We start from the raw sequence: 20,712 nt of genomic DNA, 5'->3' as shown, positions 1-20,712 counted from the left end.
TAGCAACAAGTATATTCGCAGAAAATTTTGACATATGTATATTGTCAGCTTGGAAAATCCATTTCGAATAAATGCGTGTACAAAGTTGAAAAAATAAAGAAATAAAAAGTTGCAAGTTAACCGTTTCAAATATTAAAGCAGTATGCTGAAATTACAAATTACAGACAAAGATATCAGAAAGGAAACTGACAATTGTTTGTGTACTGGAGGAAAAGTTAAGTAACCTTAACTGCATGAATTCTAATGGATAAAATGTTAATTTATTTATCTGAGAAAAGTACTTACCTCCGAACTTTAAAATTTATTCCATGAGGCGCCCGATTTTTTTCTTCGCATGCAGGTTGTTCGGTAGCGCAAATCGCTGACACACTCAGCAGACACTCAGACACTTACAAGACTTATTATATATATATATATTTTTAATTGCCTCTACATTCCGGTACGTTTAAAGGATGAGATAAATCCAACAGTATTGTGTTCGCAAGAATGTGCATCTGAAGTTACATATTTCCTATTTAATCTATTTCAGCCAGAGCAAGCAGCACTCTATTTGCTTGAAACTGCACTGCTTTCAAAGTTTCGTGCCAAGTTCATAGATCGATGCCTGGTGGCGTAACGATGCGGGGGGAGAGGAGTTGTCTGGCCTGTTATCACGTGGGTCTCGGGCAGCTACCTGCGCCACTGTTTTGCATTTTTTTCTGAAAGTTTTTTAACCTTAGCGTTTTACAAGCACTTTTTTTTAGTTTGCCATTTTATTTCAAAGCATTCCATGGGGATGTTTTATAATAACTGTTACGACTAATCTAATGCTGGTTTAACTGGCAGACTATTTTTGGGGTTTTTAGTCTGCGTCACAGACTGCTGAAAAAAAAAAATCTGCTGCAGGGCGTAAGAGCTAACTATCATTTGGGATCAAAAACTAATTAATGTGAATTTTAATAAATGTATCTGTCGAAATCCTTGTTAAAAGTTGCGGTGAAACTGAAGATCCTCTTTCATTTTCATTCATTAGTCATGAAAATCTCTGGGATCCAATCGTAGGAATGAAAGAATAAACGCATGCGCGAATAATTAATGATCGCGCGGCTCTCGAAGTGAAGACTCATTTCGTTGATTCCCCGCGTTTTAGAAGCAGCGTCCGGCTTGTTGTACGGTGTCGAAGACTTGCCGTATTTCAAAAATTATATTTAGAGGTGAAATGAGAAATTCGGGGACTCTTTGAAGATGAAAATAGTTTCTTTTCATTTTGGATATCTTGGGTCGTCTCACAGTGAGGACATTGTAAATTCGCGAGTGACTGGATTACTTCTTGAAAACAGGTCAGAACTTTTATTTCTTTTCCATTTATTCATTAGAATAAGTTTTAGTAGTTTCTATGTCTTTGAAAATGGTTTATGGAGTCCATGACATGTGGTTATCGTGTCTTATAAACTTCTTCTCCGCATATTCCTACTTCACCTAGGTATACCTGCAAACTCTACTGATTTTTTCCGGGGAGGTTCTTTCATTTTGCATTCATTTTCCTCCATTGCTCCCCTGGGGGGGGGGGGGGTATGGCGCAGACTGAGCCATTGAAATTTTTAAGGGGTAGGGGTTGAGGGGTATTTTTCTCATTTTCAGGGGGGCTCTTGCTTTTGGGAGTTCTTGCGATATTTAGGGGTGGGGGTGCGCCCTATATCTTAGGGGGGTTGGACACCCCTGCCGATTGTGTATGTAGTGTAAAGAACTTCCACTTAATTGTACTTTGATAGATAGTATGAAGTTCTATTTTTCCCTAAATAACATTGAAAAATATGGTATTGCTGTGTGTTTTAATGATCTACTGAACTTTTTTTCCAGTACATGATATTCCTTTTTTTCCCCTTCCAGTACATGATATTCCAGTGTAGATAGTTGCGGCAAAATAGATCTGCCACAGATTAAATTTTTCTACCTATTTTCTGTGTTTATTCGTTAAAGTGTAGAACCTAGCTGTTATTTAAGGAAACAATTCAGTAATTTCCAATTGTGTTACGCTGAAGTTTCTGTAGTTTTTCGGTGAACTGCCTACCTTATTTCGCACATTGTTTCTTCGCACACTCTGAACACAAAAGATTTTCAAATTTAGAGGAACATTCGCTAATATTTCAAAGTAACGTTTCATTTCTCTGACCTTTAAGTTTATATTATAATATGTAGCAGTGCAAAATGAATGATCCCCGTTTTTCTTTTGTTCTTTTTCCCTTCCTTTCTTTTTTTTTTTTTTTCAGTACGTACAGAGGCTGACAACTGTTATCTGTACTGCTTTTATTGTAAGAAATAACCTTTTTAATTTATCTGGTAGAACGGAAATTGAATAGGACTGCCACGAAAAATTTTACTAATAGTTGATAAACATTGGTCAAAGCTATGCAGATATCGACTTCCTTTTACAAAAAAGGAAGAATTGTATTCGCGAAAAAAATTTCACTCAAAAATCGACTAATTTCCATTTTACTCGGCCTCCGAATGAATGTTGAGTTTTTTTTCGACCTGACCACACGTGCATATATGCCTACGAACGTATAGACGCCCGAAATATCCATTTTGACGATTCCCGAGTTAAATTTTCTCGTGACGTTTGTATGTATGTGCGTATGTATGTCGCATAACTAAAGAACGGTACGTCCTAGATAGTTGAAATTTGGTACGTAGACTCCTAGTGGAGTCTAGTTGTGCACCTCCCCTTTTGGTTGCATTCGGGTGTTTCTAAATATGTCTTTTGCCCCCTTTTTAGGCGGTAATCACTGTTAATTTTGATGTTAACTTAAGTGATGTTGTAATTTGGCGGACGCTTCTTCGCGATATATCGCCAGTATTTTGGTCGTCGAGTTTTGTCCCCAACTTGGCTACAAATTTCGCTATTTTTTTTTTAAATCTGGTTTTAATTTCACCATTGTTGGTGATATTTAGAGAGTTAACTATTGAATCTCATTAAAAATGCCAATAATGTGGAAATGAAATTAAATTGGTGTAAAAAAGTCATGTGATGCTCGGTTTTTTTTTTCGAATCCCCGGTAAATTTAGTGATATGTACTTTTTGCTGCGCTTTCGTTGTTTTAAGTTTGCATGCGTTGCTTAGAAATTAACATATTATCCCAGATTTGTTTGTTTAGATTCATTCATGTGTTGAAATCAATGCCACGGAAAAAGGGCCCGACTCCACCTGGGATTTGAAACTTCAGACTCCAAATCCGGCTTTTTTTTTCTCCCCCCCCCCTCACTGGAAAGATTGAAAACCCTTTAAAATTAATTGAAATATTTCCTTTTTATGAAATTTTCGCAGTGTATTTTAGTGTAAACCAAAGATGCATACAAAGTTAAGAATTCAATTTGAAAATCAAATTATCATCAAAATCAAAGTGAGATATTTAAAAAAACCATGGTATGCTTAAAAATACCATTTAAAAAAATGAAAAGGATTAATTTGCTCCTTTTTATCAAACTTTTTATGAAGTCCAACTTTTTTCGGAGGGGGCGGTTCACCCCAGGGGATACCCATCTGGTGGTTGACACCCCAAGTTCATTTCAGAGTTTATAAAGGATACAAATACTTAAATTCTGAAAATTTTCCACTATAAATCTAAAATTATAGTTCAGCTAAAAAATTTGAACGAAAATAGGGCACTATATTCTGTAGCAAATTTTACACAAAATGCGGCGGTATGCAGCTTTGTACTAATAGCTCTTACTATACCTATATTTTTCTTCGCTCAATTTTCAAATAAATGATATTGACTGTTTATGAATTAAACTAAATATGAAGATTTTCAGATTAACTGCAATTATTGAGTGTTGTAAGCATATACTTATTTTGTTTCATACTTTTTACTGATAACTTAGCTTATAAAAGTAGTCTTTAGATTTAAAAAACATTTCATATGTTTAATCGGATTTTTGGGATTCGTGCTTTCTCGCCCAAATTTATTTGACATTGCCGAACACCCCCAGAAGTTTCCACCCGAGCTACGGGCCCCGACTTGCTCGAGGGATACATTTCTTTTTCAATGTTATAACTGAGATCGAAGTAAAAGATATAATTTTTATTTGAAAGTGATTACTTAGAAAATGTTAGGCAGCGAAAACGCTTGCTGACCGTGGCTTTTACTTAAATTTAAAAAGAAAAACAAGCAAACTAGGGGACGACGTAGGTAGCTATTACAGAAAGTTAGATTGCCATTGGCAAACAGTTGGCTTTATTGTTAGTCATTTCTTATTAATAGTCCTATATGTATATAATCGAACCAATTGGTAGTCGGTTTTTAGAAATTGCAAAGAGATTCAGTGAAAATGAAAGAAGAGTCGGCATGTTTCTAGCGACTCCTGAACCCCAAAATCAGCTACTCATACTCCACTACCCTGGTTGAAATACACATGGTTTTTCACGAAGTAAACATTAATGAACGTGTAACACATTTTTCCGTCGAATATTGACCCTATGGGCTGAAAAAAAGAGCTAGGGCTGCTTTTCATCGGTCTAATGGAGATGAGGTACGAATATCCACAATTTTCGTGTTAAGTAACATTTTATTGGGGTGTTATAGAAACCAATTGAATATCTTAGCGCAGTAGTAATTCAGTTCGATCTTTGGATGGGTTTAAAATACTCTTCGGAATTTTATTTTCGGAGTTAAAACGGTTTGAAATTAGGTATTTCTTTTACATCGAAATTAAATTTGCATTTTTTTATTTGCCTGTTTATCCAACATTTAACGAAAATAATTCTATGCGAATGAATTTGTCAAACTTATTACCTCAAAATAATAGCAGATGCATCTGTATATGGATCATTCTTCAAAAAGTAACTTTTTCTTCACACGCATTTTCCAGTAAAAACTTTAAGGGACAATTGAACAATGTTTTTAATTTCTTCAAAAATATATACTTAAAACTGCCAACAATTTTTTAAAATTATTATCATTTTATTATATTTTTGGTTCAGAACATGTGAATTCTCACCTCCGTGGCATGTCACATCTGGTGTGACTGTTTATGTTGCTTAACTTGTTTAATTAAAAGTATGTTTATTTACTATTCCTTTCACAAGTGTCTCGAATACTAAATATTTAAGTATACAGTAAAACCTGTAAAGTTGACCACCTTTGTAAGTTGACCACCTGTCTAAGTTGATCGCTTTTGTCAGGAACGGAATTAGTCTTATCTTATATAATGAAGGAAAACCTCTGTAACTTGACCACCTCTCTAACTTGACCACCGTCTATCTTGACCACTATTACACACCAGCTTTGGTTTGGAGTATTGTAAAAAAACCTTTGTAAGTTGACCACTAGGCAAAAGCATTAGATTATACTTAAAGTTTCATCAGTTGTGCCTCAAATAAGTAACCAGACATTTTAGAAAAACCAATAAATATTTATGTTTCCATCGAAAAACATTGGGCTCATGTTAAGTCTCAGAAAATGCGCCAAAATTCAATAAGGAGTTATTTTGTTGAAAAGTAGATTACCATGGTTACAAATGTACAAGAAAAAATCAAATGAAGAATTTGAGTCATTTTGATTTGTTATGAATTTTTAGGAATTGTTAATATCAAGTAATTAGTTTTCATAAGCAATGAGGCTTTTTTTTTAATTGATTCACAAGAATTTTAAATTTTTATGATACTTTACACGTCATTCTGGTAAATAATCTCTAAAAATATTTAAGCAACATTTTTTCTTATTGTTTTAATGTAATGTTAAACAATTACAGTGAGTTTAAAATATTCCAATCAGTTAAAAAATGAATGCATGGGACAAAAAAAAAGTTTTCATTACTACCTCCTATAAGTTGACCACCTGTCTAAGTTGACCACCAAAGTGCTGCACCGCAAGTGGTCAACTTACACAGGTTTCACTGTATTTAATTTTTTGGAATTGTCTTACAAATTCTCACCTCCGTTACCCAAACACAAAAGGACATTTCTCCTAAACAGATGGCAGTAATGACATCACCTTTTATTTCCCTGATACAAGGCAGTTTATTTTCATCCATAAAGAAGTTGAGATTTTTGTTCAAACAAAAGAAGGTAGATTTTGTTTCAAAAACAAAGTGTGGTTATTTGGAGTTCTCACCTCCGTGAACTTGAATTTCAGAGATATAAATTAATGTGTAAAAAGAAGTGGCACATGTTTCCATATGCCTAACGTGTACAGATCGTAGCAAAGAAAAAGAAACAATGGCTGAAAAATTCATTAGGCCTATATTAACGGAAAATTCGTTACCTCCGTGCACTGTTAAAAATTTTCCGGAAAATTTACGGTAATTGTTACTGGCATCCATGTTGCCAGTAACAATTACTGGCATCCATGTTGCCATGTTACGGTAATAGTTACTGGCATCCATGTTGCCATGTTACGGTAATAGTTACTGGCATCCATGTTGCCAGTAACTATTACCGTAAAAATCAAATGTTACTGTAAAATTTTACGGTATCCTCGGTAGGCCGCAGCAACCAATTGGCGCTGGGATCGCTTATTTCTCCGGTATAAATTACCGTAAAAATCAGCGATGCGTCGGCGATGCAATTTTACAGTAACAATTACCAGAAAATCTTCCTGAATTTTTAAGTGTGAATCCCGCCTCCGTGACAGACTTTTTCAATGTCATTATTTCTGAGATTAGAATAAATGATGGAGGGGAAATACATCAATTTTAGGCAGTCTACCAAAATTATCAAACTTGCTAGTTTCGAAATATATTAATTTTATACTATTTTAAACACAAATTTGAATTAAAAGAATAACTAAAAGTTAAGCCATACCTTAATTAAGATAGCTTAAGATTAGAATCACATCATTAAAATAGCTCATTTGCGCAATCAACAAAATTACTATGATTTTTAATTGGCCTATGTTTTCAAACACTGTTTTTTTCTGTGATTTTTCTTTTTTTTTAAATTTGTGAGTAAAATACTTGGAATTCAGCTGAAACATTATTTATTTACAGTAGGTAACATAACTATTAGGTAATGTAAAAATGGGAAAAAAAGCAAAAGGTTTTGAAATTGAATAAAAAAATAGAACAGACTTCAAAAACTGCAGCTGGAAATTGCTCCAAAAAGTAAAAATAATTTATTTCTTTGAACAACATCTGTTACTTTTTAAACGTAATTTTTGAATTCGGCGCAAAAATGATAGGGAAAATGATGTGTAGCAATTTTTCATAAAAACCAATCAAAATTCGAATTAAAACATTTATATCGATACACAAATATATTGTTTAAAATGTTGTATGCGAATTCTATTGGAAGAACCTGGGTCCATTAAAATTTACATTTGTAATTGAATTATGTTCAAGTATGATTTTATCTACTGTTTTTGCGCAGACTTCAAAAATTATGTTCGAAAAGTAGTATAGATGTTGTTCAAAGTATGAAATTCTTTTTACCTTTTAGAGCAATTTCCAGCTACAGTTTTTGATGTTTAAGTTTTTCTTTCATTCTTTTCAATGTAAATGTATTTCAAAAAAGCATGTCACCATCACTAAACTTCATCCTATTTTTCGTACTAATCCAGAACGTAAATTTTAAACGACTGGTACTAAAAACTAACCCTAATCACAAATACCAGAGATAGAGAGGTCTACACTGCCGTGGGCAGGCAAAGGGCAGTAACTGCAATGTTTTCATTATTTTACATTTTATAATCTATTGTACTTTAGTTTTGTTGTACAAGCTTGCTTATTTAGTTTCCGCTGAAAAAAATGCAATTCCAACATTTTCCTATTGTTAGCATTGAATCCAACGCACATTTCTTCAAATATCTCTTTTCTGCAGATACTGCCATTTATCTGCCCACGGCAGCACACACGAGACACACAGATCTGAAGTTCATTCATCGTGAGTTTTTTTTTGTAGTACCGAACTCTCAGCATCAAAAAATCTGAGTGAACGACAAATCACCCCCAACTTTTCCCTTTCTTAGAGTAGGATTTTTTTTCAAAATGTATATGGGACCAACTTCAGGGTATACCCTTTCCAATAAAAAAATAATTATCGAAATCGGACTATTCTGTAAAGTTATGCGTGGTCATACATAAACAAAATATATGGGTCGACTTGAGAACCTCCTCCGTTTTTTCGTCGATAAAAAATATTTTTGTTAAAAAGTTACTCAATCTGGAGAATGACCCATATGAACTATCGTTGCAAACTGAGTATTCTAATTTTAAATTTAGATCAAACAGCACTTTAGCTTTACGAAAACAAATTTGCAAGTAATAACACATTTAATATTTAAAGTTATAATTTTAATTGATTAAAAATAACAATATGGTGGACTTTACCTACAATTTTGACATTATTTCAAGTTTTGGAATGGGCTATCTTTCATAGTGTATAAAAGAATGGGGAGGGGGCGGTTTATTTTGATTTCACAGGTAAAATGACTGACTTTTTGCCCTTGTTTCTTTGCGTAATTATTAAATAATTTTTACTTAACTAAGGTATTTTTGGCGGGTGATTCCATTTGAAACTAATTTCCTAAAATTGCGTTCTCGTTCTTTTCCTTTCAAAGAAACTGTTTAATACTCTAAGCTCCTGCTCGTTATTTTTAATTGTTAACTACGGCGCTCCCCCCCACTCGCTTCGCTCGCCAGCTCAAAATCGCCACCTGCGTTGGCTCAATGCCGCTTGCGGCAGGTGACTATTTTAGTGCTTAAACCCCTGGATATCCAGACCCTTAAGGTTTAGGAGGGTGCGGGGCGAAATGGCTTTCCCAGGATGTCCTGTATCCCAACGGGTACTAATGACTTGGTAAGCATTTACAGTCGGAAGGAGATAGGTTTACAGACGCGCACAACTTTTAACGGTGTAGATTAGTACATGCAATATGCCAGACAGCTCGGATATCATATCCAGAGACTGCAGTTTTGTTCTTAGAACTCATCAGTCTGGAATGAATAACCGTGCTGGGGGCAGATGTCATCTCAATGAAGCTGAGTGCCAACAAACTGGCAGATAATGTAAATTTATTTCACCTGCGAGCATGGTGCGGTTCAACTTGTCAATTGAAGGTGAAGTTAGGGTGTTTAGCAGTGTAGCTCTGCCCGTTTCTCAAAGTCATGACGATATAGGCACTTACAATTTTTTTTTTAAGAGATTTCTACGATTCTACTGAAGACCGTACAAAAACTTTTTGACGGCAAAAACAGCTGTTTTGGAAATACCATAAGCCTTAAAGCAGTGGCGTCGCTGTGGGGTCGAGGGGCGTTCTCCCTCCAGTTTCATCCGTCTGTGGGGTCACACACAAAGTGAAATTGCTTAGTTTTGAAAAAATACTAAGCGAAAATGTATTTAAGACCACAACTTTAAAATTTTTCCCGCGGGGGAGGGGGGAGGGAACCCCGGAACTCTTGTCCCCCCCCCCCCCCTCCTCATCACAGGAGTGAATATTATTCTCAGGATCAGCTTCATGCTGTCAATGCCACTAAGTAGTGACTTTCTCTTAAATTAAAAAAACTGAAACCCATTACCTTTCCTTTAGTGTTTGACATAAGTTTGAAATAATTAAGAGGCCATCGATTTCATACACCCCCTTTTGTTTTTAGCTCGGGACGGCCCTGCACATATGCGTCTAGGGCAAGTTGCATAAAAAGCGTTCATATTTCTTATTTGTCTTTTGTACATTAACCCACTTAAAATTTCGTTGTACACAAATGCAGTTGTATCCGAAAATTGTATGAGTTTAATGTTTGCGTAGAACATTAAAACCTTAATATTATTATAATTATTCTTATTTGCGTTTATGAGGGGGTGGGGGTAACACATGCTGGGTACGCCGCTGCTTAAAGCAAAAACTTCACTTCAATTGAATTATGAACATATACAGATGTTAAAATTTCAGAATAATATGCAAAATAGTTTTCAAGCATTCTTTTAAATTAACCTCTTGAGAAAACGCCGTTTGAAAGTAAAATTGTACTTACATTTAAATACATTCCTGCTCAATTAATATTTAAATTGAGTGACTTTAAATATACATAGAAACAAGCATTTGGTGTCGCTTCAAAGCTCTTGATTTAAATATTTTGAACATGGAAAAATATTTTTTTTTATAAATGTTTCAGGGTACCAACTCTTAACAAATGAGGACTAATTTATCAAAAGGGAACATATCCATTTTCCGAAAATGTTCAGGAGGTGAGAAAAACGAATTAATGTAAGAGCAAAATAGTTTTATCAATTTCTCAGAGTACAGAATCGAGCACAAAAAACAGCAAAGCATGGCCCAGAGTAAAAAATGTTTGTGTAATTAAAAAAAAAACAAGGAGATATCGCCATCTTAATTTTGGATATGTTGAACGAAGACCTGAATGTTGAAAATTCCAGTTTCACCAAAACTCTAATATTTCACCTTCTCATTGTCTCTCGCTATCGAAGTACATGAACCTAAAAGTAGTGGATTAAAATTTGAGGATTTTGGATATGGTGTTCCTTTGGATCTAAAAGTCTTCGCATTACAGATTCTTTCAGGATATGTCCCCTTTTGTTCAAAATAAAACGTGCAAAGGACTGATTTGCTATCTTTTGATCAAAAAGCCACACTTTACCCTTAAATAAAAGAGGGTTTTCCCCGCTTGGACTTCTTGAGAGTTAGTGATTTAATAAAGGTCATCTGAAAGGTTTAGAAGATGTCATAAAATAAATTTCTCTAAAAAGTGGGTATGTTTCCTTTTGATGCGTTACGCCTAAAATGTTTCGTGTGATCTACTTCAAAGGTTGAAATGTCAAAAAAAAAATATTAAATGACCTTAAACTGTAGTTTGTAGATTATTTCGACTTTGAATCTTTAAAATTAAAATATGTATCCCTGTTTTTTCAAAGACAAGTCTTGACAGTGGCAGCGTACGTTAGTTTCTGGTTGTGACTCACTAGGACAAACATCGTAGATATGAGCTTTTGCTTAAATTTTTAGTATGCTTCATAAGTGTTGCACATTTTTTTTCTTCGTAACGTTATTTTAGAACTACTAGCTGCTTTCCCGGCGTTGCACGGTCTTCTTCGAAAATAAAAGCTGTAAGTGACGCATGTTTAAGAACAGGGCTTAGTAAAAGGAACAGAATAGTGTAAAGTTTCCCCATCGGCGATTAAAAAAAAGCCATCCGACTCGGAATTAAATTTCCCATAATTTACTGTTATTGAGAGGTATAAAATTTTGTTTCAAGAATTTTGTGGCGAAAACCAGCTAAGGTGGATGTGAATTCCCCCCCCCCCTCCCTTACTCTTACGAGAATTCCTTCAAGCCAATGCCAGAGCATCAAAAGACCTCTGTGCTAAATTTGGCAAAGTTTCGACGTAAACTGGACTTGTATCAATATTGATCTGCGTGTATTCTTTATACGAGTGCAATGCAACTTCATTTTCTTTAAATGACAGTTCTTGAGAAAAACAGATTTATTTACAACCATATACAAGAAATATCGTTAGCAACTGCTAAATTAACCATAGCAATTAGGCAAATATCAAGTAACACCGTAAACTCGACGATAACACACGTATTTACATCAAAATGCGCAAAAATATAGCGCAAAGGCCAATACACTTTCCAAGCACAACGGCTGAAACGCGATTTCACAGTTAAAAAGCAAACTGACTCTCTCCCGCATTCGCAAGACGCCCGGCTATTTATAAATCTAGAGAAGTTTCAACAAAATTCTACAACTTTCTACCAATTTCTCCTTTTTTTTATTTCATTCACGAATCTTATCAATGAGAAATAGGGGACCGTATACTTCAGTCAAATGTTAGGGGGTTGTATGTACATTACAAGAAACTATTTGCAGATTACGTTACTAAGATAAGTTTAAATGAAAAATAAAAGAATAAACGCCAAATTTAGCCAGATTACAACAAATGACTCATAATAATTACTATTTACAAAATGTGTAACAAAATTCATTTTAAGCCTACTTTCCCAGTAAAAATAAGAAGGAAAAAAATGAAAGAAGGCTTAATGCGTCTTAAATATCGCAAAAATATATATATATATATATATATATATATATATAAAATGTCGAAAAATTGGAAGGTAGGGTATTGAGATGGGGGAAAATGTGACTGTCCCCCCCCCCCCCCCCAAAATTCCTTTTGAGTGAATATTCAGATTCGAACACATTTTTATTCGAAAGATTTCGGCGAGGACACCCCCGTAATATCCCCATTTTTCACTTTTTGATTTGAACAAGTTTTCGTTCAATTTTGAACAGTTGAATACTTAATATTAGTGCCTGCGGAGAAATTCAAGGCAATCCCAAAATTAGAGTCGAATATGTTTCAAAACACTTCGTTGCAAAAAGCTTTTGAAAAAAGAGTATGTATAGAAAATATCTTTTTTAATTTAAGCGATTTTCCGTTCTGTTTTTAGCAGTTCATATCCCTAAACATAAGTGCCTAGGGCAAAAGAATGTAGATCCTGAACTTAAAGGCGGATTTACTTCAATTTTTGTTGGGGATAGCTCTTGATGACCAACTCCCGACTCCTAGAACTTTAGGGGAGTCCACTCCGAATCCGACTTCTGTACCCGAAAATGAGTCGGTTTCTGACTCCGTAGCTTTGGAAAAAATTTAGACACGGAGAGGACTGACTCCGACTCATGGAAATTTAAAGTTTGACCCCGACTTCTTTATCACAAAATAAGTCCGAGCATTGGCAGAGTTTCGAACTTAAACGGAAATCGAATGATTTTGACTCCGAGACTTAGGATTAAAAGCCTTCGACTCCCGAATCTGCCTTTTTTAACTCAAAATAAGATCGACTCCGACTCCGTAGCCATGGTTTTTACTTCACGAAATAATTATTGTGGATATGATTTGTTTTTGTTTTCACGCTAAAGTTTGAATTTATTTATTAATTTTTAAAAATTTTTGGCAGCAGTAAAAACCTTTTTTAACATTATGTATTTATTTTAATAAGCTTATTTTTCATTTTTTTCTTTCTGAAAAGGATTAAAGAATTTTTCAATAGTTTACTCTCTAAATATCACCAACAGTGGTCAAATTAAAATCAGATTTAAAAAAAAATCGCCAAATGTGACGCCAAGTTGGTGACAAAATTCGGCGACCAAACTGGCGATATATCGCCAAGTGTCCTCTAAATGATAACACCACTTGAATTCACATCGAAATTAACAATGATCCCCCCCCCCCCAAAATGGGCAAAAGACCCCTTTAGAAACACCCGAATGCAACCAAATTGGAAGGTGCACATTGGCAATTTTGATGTGATTCAATAGTTTACTCTCTAAATATCACCCACAGTGGCCAAATTGAAACCAGATTTAAAATTTAAAAAATCGCCAAATTTGTCGCCAAGTTAATGACAAAACTTGGCGACCGAAATACTGGCGATATATCGCCAATTGCCCACAAAATTATAACGCCACTTGAGTTTACATTGAAATTAACGATGATTTCCCCCAAAAATGGGCAAAAGACCCCTTTAGAAACACCCGAATGCAACCTAAAGGGGAGGTGCACAACTAAACCTCACTAGGAATCTACGTACCAAATTTCAACTTTGTAGGATATACCGTACTTGAGTTATGCGTGGCACATACGTACATACAGACGTCACGAGTGAACTCGTTGTAATTAACTCGGGAATTGTGAAAATAGATATTTTGCGTGTCTATACGTTCTTAGGTACTTATCCATGTGTGGTCGAGTCGGAAAAAAACTCAACATTCATTGGGGGGTGAGTAAAATGGAAGTTGAAGTCTATTTTTGAGTGAACATTTTTTCGCGAATACAATACTTCCTTTTTTGTAAAAGGAAGTAAAAATAGATAGCTGCTTTGTTTGAAAGGTAATACTATTTTATTTATTTCTTACGCATCTATTTCTTCAGATGAGAAAGGAATATTTTATTTCTAGAAAATCGGGTTAAACTTAAATAAACTGAATTATTAAACTGAAATAATTTGCGATTTTAGCTAATTTTGAGTCGAGTACTGATCAGATTGTGGAAAGTCGATATGGGTATATGGGGATTTAGGCGCGTTTACTTCAGGACGGCACTTCTTGTTATACATATGGATCAGAAATAACTACACAAGTTAATATTTAACTTTGTAAAATAATTCAAAAATTGGCGTTGACATCGCTATACAATCGTGCGTTTGAAAATCTATCTTTAAAATTTCCCAGCTACTAAGAAAGACAAGAGAATTCGACAAATATCGTTGAACGCTTTTCAGTTTCCAACGGGAGGGTTTGAAAGTCGACTTTTGCTAAAACTGCGCTTCCCTTGAATGCGTACGAATCGAATTCAGATTTTCTAAATTGAAGCAGGGCTAATTCCTTACAGTGGTCTGGATTCGAAATGCCGTATGACGAGACACAAACTGCTTTTTACCCTCTTTTCTTGTGTTTACATTTAAATCTCGGTGAATGGTATTTTCTTGCAGAAAACCTAGTGGTTTGTAATTACAGTAAAATTGAATTTTTAAGTCTTTCACATTTGTGCGTCATTTTAAAAGTGCCGAGTCATTCCTATTCATTTTAATGCAAAAATGAGTAGTTTGTCACCAAATTTCGGTTATATGCCCCCCCCCCCCCGAAATTTGAAAACTTGATCTTACCTATTCTTGGTTTTTCTTGAGGAAGGAGTTTTTTCAGGTAAGGGGTACGGACAGGGCCGCAAAGAGCCAAGGTGAACCTCTTGTCAGTTTTGTCGCCGGGCCCCTCCCGACCCCTCCTCCCAAAGAAAAGGGGGGGGGGGAGAAAAATCAAAACTGCCTACAAGACAATTAACTCTAAGTGCCACTGCAGTAAATACCAAAAAAATAAATTTTACTTAATATTTACGTTTTCTCGTATTCGGAGTCCCCCTACCCCTATTATTTTTTCTTTTTTCTTTTTTGCGTCTGTGTCGCCGGGCCCCCCAAGGCCCGGGCCTCTACTTTCCGTCTAGGCTGACATAGCCTCTCGTCGGGTGTCACGTAAGAGAGGAGGGGGGAGGCTTACTTCACTTGTTAAAGCTCTAATAAACTTTATTTTTCATGAACTTTATTGAATCAAAATGATCATGGGGGTAAAGGCAATCGGCCTGTCAGACAACTAACACTTTTAACCTAATACAATTACCTTTTTTAGGGTATAATAACTTTATTGCATCTAGCATATCTTCATTGTATAACTATTAATAATATTAACCAAAGATGTGATTTATTTCGCATGGCAATTTTACTTAAAAATTCAGTAAATATCTTCAGTTAAACTATTATTTCACACCAATTGATACTAGTCACATAGAAACTTATTTACTATTATATTTGCAGAAATTGGGATTAATAGGGTTATGTAGGTAATACAAAATGAGATGCAAAATCGGTCCATTTTTGTAAGAAAATAAATTTATTGCCATGAACATAAGCTTTAATTTTCGAACTTTTAACTGAAGCCATCATTGCTGGAAATTCAGGTCCGTAACATCGAAGAAGAAAGACTGTTCCGAACTGATAGCGTGTTACCAATGTGTTTTCACAAATATCTCTTTGTGTAATGAGCTTGAGTTGACTTTTGTAGTACGAAGATAAGTTTCAAGTCATTCTTTTTCCTGTCAAAGTATTTTTCAAAATGTGCTACAAAATTTTTTTTCCCTTAACTGTCCAGAATGCAGATCTCCTCAGCAGTCATAAAATGGGAGTAAATGTTCACCTTGACCTAGTTTTTAATTTTAAAAAAAAACTGCTTCTAATTTGCAGTTAAAAAAATCTATTTTATTTTCTAAATATCTTTAAAAATTAACTATGTACACTGTAAAAAAAAACTGTAAATTTTGAAGAAGTTATCCGTATTTTTTACAGAAAAAACTGTTCGTAATAAAATACAGGATTTCTGTTTTTTTTTTTTTTTTTTTTTTTTTTTGAATCTGTAACCGGTTATAAGCGTTAACTGTTACCATCGCCTCACCGCGTACTTTGTTTTTCTTCGAAATTTCGCCCGCGTGTTTGGATTTTGGTTCTCGTGCTCGAGTTTTTTGATCTTATATTTATTTAAAGCGAGTAAGTCTTAAATCGTTTGCAACTTCCATTTCATTGCGTCCTAATCAATATTTTATTATGTTTTTTTGTCATCTGTTAGAGGCATATTCGGAAATTTACCTTTGTATACATGTATTTCGTAGTAGTATAGTAAATATTGAAATGTATTTATAAAAGTATAGTTTCATTTTTTATATCTTCATAAAATAATAAATCAGTTTGAATAAATAATAAAAATACGGAAGATTTCTGAAAATAAACGGAAGAAAACTGGCGTCCTGGCTGACAGTTTTTTTCCGTAAATTTTACAGATTTTTTTTACAGTGTAGTCAAATTGGCCCTTTTCCCGACATTCACTCTTTATGTAGTTCCGAATAAAAGTTCAATTTAAAGAGATTCTTTCACAAATCGAAGTGTTTGCGCGCGCACTTCTGTTTCGTTGCTTAGCGCGATAAACTCTTTTCAAAGGAGTCTAAGAATTCGTAGAATTGATTGTTCGCAGGAACAGTAAGTACGCGTTTAATTTCACTTTGAATAATTAAACGGTCAGATGTTTTCAATGGCATAAAGTGTGGGCACGTTAGTTGTGGTTAAGGACAACAATATTGGTAAACAAAAATATCTGAAAAAGAGATAGAGCTTAGTTAGGGTTAGTCAAGGGACAAGAAATGAGCATTTTCTGTCGTGGAAAGGCAAAGGGTAGTATCCGTAGCAATAAGTTTTTGAGGTGTTTGAAGAAACAAGTCGGGATATGTCGTTATTTTTCGTGCTTAATTTTCGGCCGAAACCAAATACGCAAGCTTCTACACTAAAGCTGAAGTCCAGTAGATGACAAAAAGCAAAGATGCAAAATGAAATTTTCAGATACTGTTCTTTACCTTCCCAAGGCAATGAACGGATGGTTCGTCATTTCTTACAAAAAGATGACTTAGAATTTCGTTCACATCCTAAAATTGTCTACCTTTCGCGTTTACGTTATTGTAAGTTTTTATAGCACTGCAAAAGAAGGGAAAAACTGGTTCGTAGAAAAGGGGGGGGGGGGAAGCAAATTAGTAAGTTTCAAGTGATTTCAAATGTCTCACTTCTAATGTAAGAGTTTTCTTTTTGAATTTGAGTGTTGATCTTTATTTGTACAAAATTTCATCTACTTTTCTTTATTAGGCTATGCAGAATCTCTTCCCTATTTTCACGTTTGGGGTAAATGTCAAGCTTTGAGCGGGAGGAGGATTCATGCAATTGTGACAGTTTACGACGTGGGGGGGGGGAGAAGTAACAAATGGTGACGTCTCGCAATTCTTCTGAAAAGTAGCATTAAATTTCAATGGGGGAAGGGGGTATAGTGAAGTGACACTTTGAAACAAGGGGGGGGGGGAGTCGCTGAAAAAAGTATGGCGTCATTTATGGACAGTCTATTATATTTAGTTGTAGACCATAATCTCTTGACGTTCTATTTTTAAGAACAGACAAATTAAGATTCTTTTAAGCAAATTTTTATTCCTGCATAGACATTCTTATGCTTATGGATTTTTGTTTCTTAATAGGACTTTCCTTTATGAGCTGTTGTGTTGAAAAATTTTATTCTGTCAGTCTTCTGCAGTGCGGAGGTCAACTTCACAAAGTTAGCGGTATGTGATTTTTTCTAATACTTTACATATACTAGTTTTCATTATTGAGTTAGTAAGATAAATATTTTAGTTTTCGATTATATTTCCTTACATGTAAATCTTCCGGTGTTTCTCTTTACTTGTTCTAAAGTATTTCTGTAACCTTTAAATAGGGATTCGTTAAGGTAATCAGTGCTGGATCTATGGTTTTCCCAAAGAGGAGCAGAAACTTGAAAATATCGCTTACCTATCTTAGTTCAGATTTTTATAGAGTTTTAACAAAAAGAAAAAAGTGAATTTACCGTTTCTTAAAAGTTGCTTCCGTAGCAAAGGTCCCGACTTGCTCCCCCCTCCAAATCCCGTAGATCTGGCACTGACGGTATTCAACATTACATCTCAAACTTGCCACCCTCTTAAAAAAATGAGAGGGAAAGTTGTTACACATTATGCTGAAATAAATGATCCGTGACACTGTTTGCAATTTTTAGTTTTTGCCGTAAAATTTTAGAAAAAGTATTGTTTTCAAAAATACCGGAAACAAAGAGGCCTGCACTTTTTAAAGTAAATTTCAGCTTTTTTGTACTGTGCAATGATGTGAAACGATCAGAATTCTTTTATACTTGCGTATTGTTAGTTGTAGAGTAAATTCTTTATTTCTCGTTGCCGATGCATGATTGGGGCAAATCTAATTTGATAAGTGCAGACTGAACATTAAGTTTTTTAAACATGAACCATTTAAGATTATTTTTTCCATTGAAGATAGGTTTTAATCGTAATGTAAAATTATTGCTTCAATGGTTCTCTTTGTTACTATTGAGGTGGAGGAAAACTAAGCTACCAAAAATATTGTTGATACGCACTAAAATCAGATGCTATACTTTTAACAATTTTTCTAAATTCTATTCAATGAAAACTCTTTTGGGAACTTCTTGTTCTTGGATTCTATATTTGGTTCGAAGCACCTAAAAGTCTGCAGAAGTCTAACTTATTGGCATTTGTTGTATCCTTCTTTAGAATTACTGTAATTTAGTTATTAATTACATGCATTATGTTTAGCCTAATTTGTTTCAAAGAGTTTAACTCTTAAATTTGTTTCATTCAGGAAAATAATTTTGCTTTAAAATTTAGAATAGTAATTAGTAAAGCATTCAAGTACTAAAGTATAGTCATTTTTTTTTATATTGTATTCTTCCTTTCTGTTCACCAATCATTACTGATTTTGTTTTACATTGCTACTGTAGTGCTAAGTAGCAGTAGAACTTCATTAACCAGAACTAATACGGTATCCAGGTCGGTCTGATTTAATGAAAGTGTTAGCCCTCTCAAAAGTTGTGGTGTTAATTTAAAATGATTACAAATTCTTCGATACTGTCAGGTGCTACGTTTCAGTGAATTCTAATTCTTAGTGTTTTTTTTTTCCGAATAGGAACAATAAAATTACAAGTTTTCCCCCTTCTAATTAATCAATGTGCGAGGAGCAGATTCTGGAATGAAAATAGGAATTTACTTCAATATAAAATTAAATTCAAAGTTATTTAGACTGCATTGCTTAATAAAAAAAGTGCCTTGCTTTAGGCGGATAGGATTGAAATTGCATCCTTAGTCCGCAAGAAAACTATTTTGCTGTAAAACAATTCCCAAAAGCAAGATATTAAGAAAAAAATGAAATACATTTATATTCGTTCATCTCGAAATTTAAATTATTGGCAACTATTTTCGTGTAAATCAAAAGCACTCGAAATTGAAAGAATACATCAAACGATCGATTTCAAAAGTATTAACTCTTCAGAGAGTCAAATTTATTTTATAAAATTTAAATGTATCAAAGCTAAAATTAAATCTTACATTTTTGTGTGATAAGACTTTTAGCGTTGCATTTTTATACAAAAAACTTTCAATTTTTACCGTGATCTTGGAAACTTTAAATTTTTTTGAAATCATTCTTAAAATAAATTCAAGATATTATATTTTGCCTTTGTTTTATGTTAAAATTCTTTCTGATAAAGATTATTTTCAGTCAATATGCCTTAATCTTATTTTCATTATAACTGTTCAAAGTTGAGCGAAAAATTTATAAATTAAACTTAAAATTCATAAAACTAAACGTCCTTGCTGCCACTTGTTTTAGAACAGAGTTAGCGAAATCTTCAGTTTTTTTCGTAAAAGATCCTAAAAAAAATCCAGTCGGAAGCGTTGAGCACATGGAGTCACCACCATTGATGTCACGATGTGAAGGGGGGGGGGGGGGTCCTAAACAAAAGCGCAATATCACAAGCTTTGGTTGAATTTTCATTTTTAAAGTTACAAAAAGGCTACTTTCTGCTGCTGATTTTCGATTTTGAATGCTCATTGATTTTTTTTCGGAACGAAAATCATTGATGCGCATAAAGATTGAAATTATGCCCATAGCTTTAAGCGTGAATTTAGAATGTCAAAAGTCACTTTATTGCGATGTTTTGTGTTAAGAAAGTCGAGATTTAAAGAAAACTACAGTGAAGCACCGTTTATACGTTTTTGAAGGGACTATATGAAAAAAGCGTACAAACGAAAAAACGTATAATAGGTATAGATTAATGTGTATTAGACTTTGCAGGGACCAATTATAAAAACTTATAATTGATAAAAACGTATTAAAGAGAAACGTATAAACAGTGCTTCACTGTATTTCAAGTTATACTTGAATACATTACCTCTTGAAATGGTACTCGACAAACAATTAGATGGAAAAAAAGTAGGGGAAATGCAGGGCAAAGTGGAATAACTTGTAACTTTCTAAAATGAACAAATTAAGAAATTTTATTTGAAACTAAAAGTGCACGAGAAAGAACAATGTATCTATACTATTAAAACCCTTACGCACGTGTATATGTAAGCTTTGTCCTCCGGACTGGCAATGTCTACCAGGTCAATGCTGGCACCATTCAGTACAGGATATCCAGGAAAAACCATTCCGGCTCGCCTAGTCACTTTAAAACGTAATGCGTTTTATATATGAATTGATAAACAAAGTCCGCAGACATGCAGGATATGTACGGGACATCAACGGAAGAAAAGCATTGAAATTAAGTTTCTCGACACAGGCAGCATTGAGCCACCACAGGTCGCGA

This window comes from Uloborus diversus, unplaced genomic scaffold (genome assembly GCF_026930045.1).
Source record: "Uloborus diversus isolate 005 unplaced genomic scaffold, Udiv.v.3.1 scaffold_16, whole genome shotgun sequence".
NCBI classification, from domain to species: domain Eukaryota; kingdom Metazoa; phylum Arthropoda; class Arachnida; order Araneae; family Uloboridae; genus Uloborus; species Uloborus diversus.
This window is presented reverse-complemented; position numbering follows the sequence as displayed.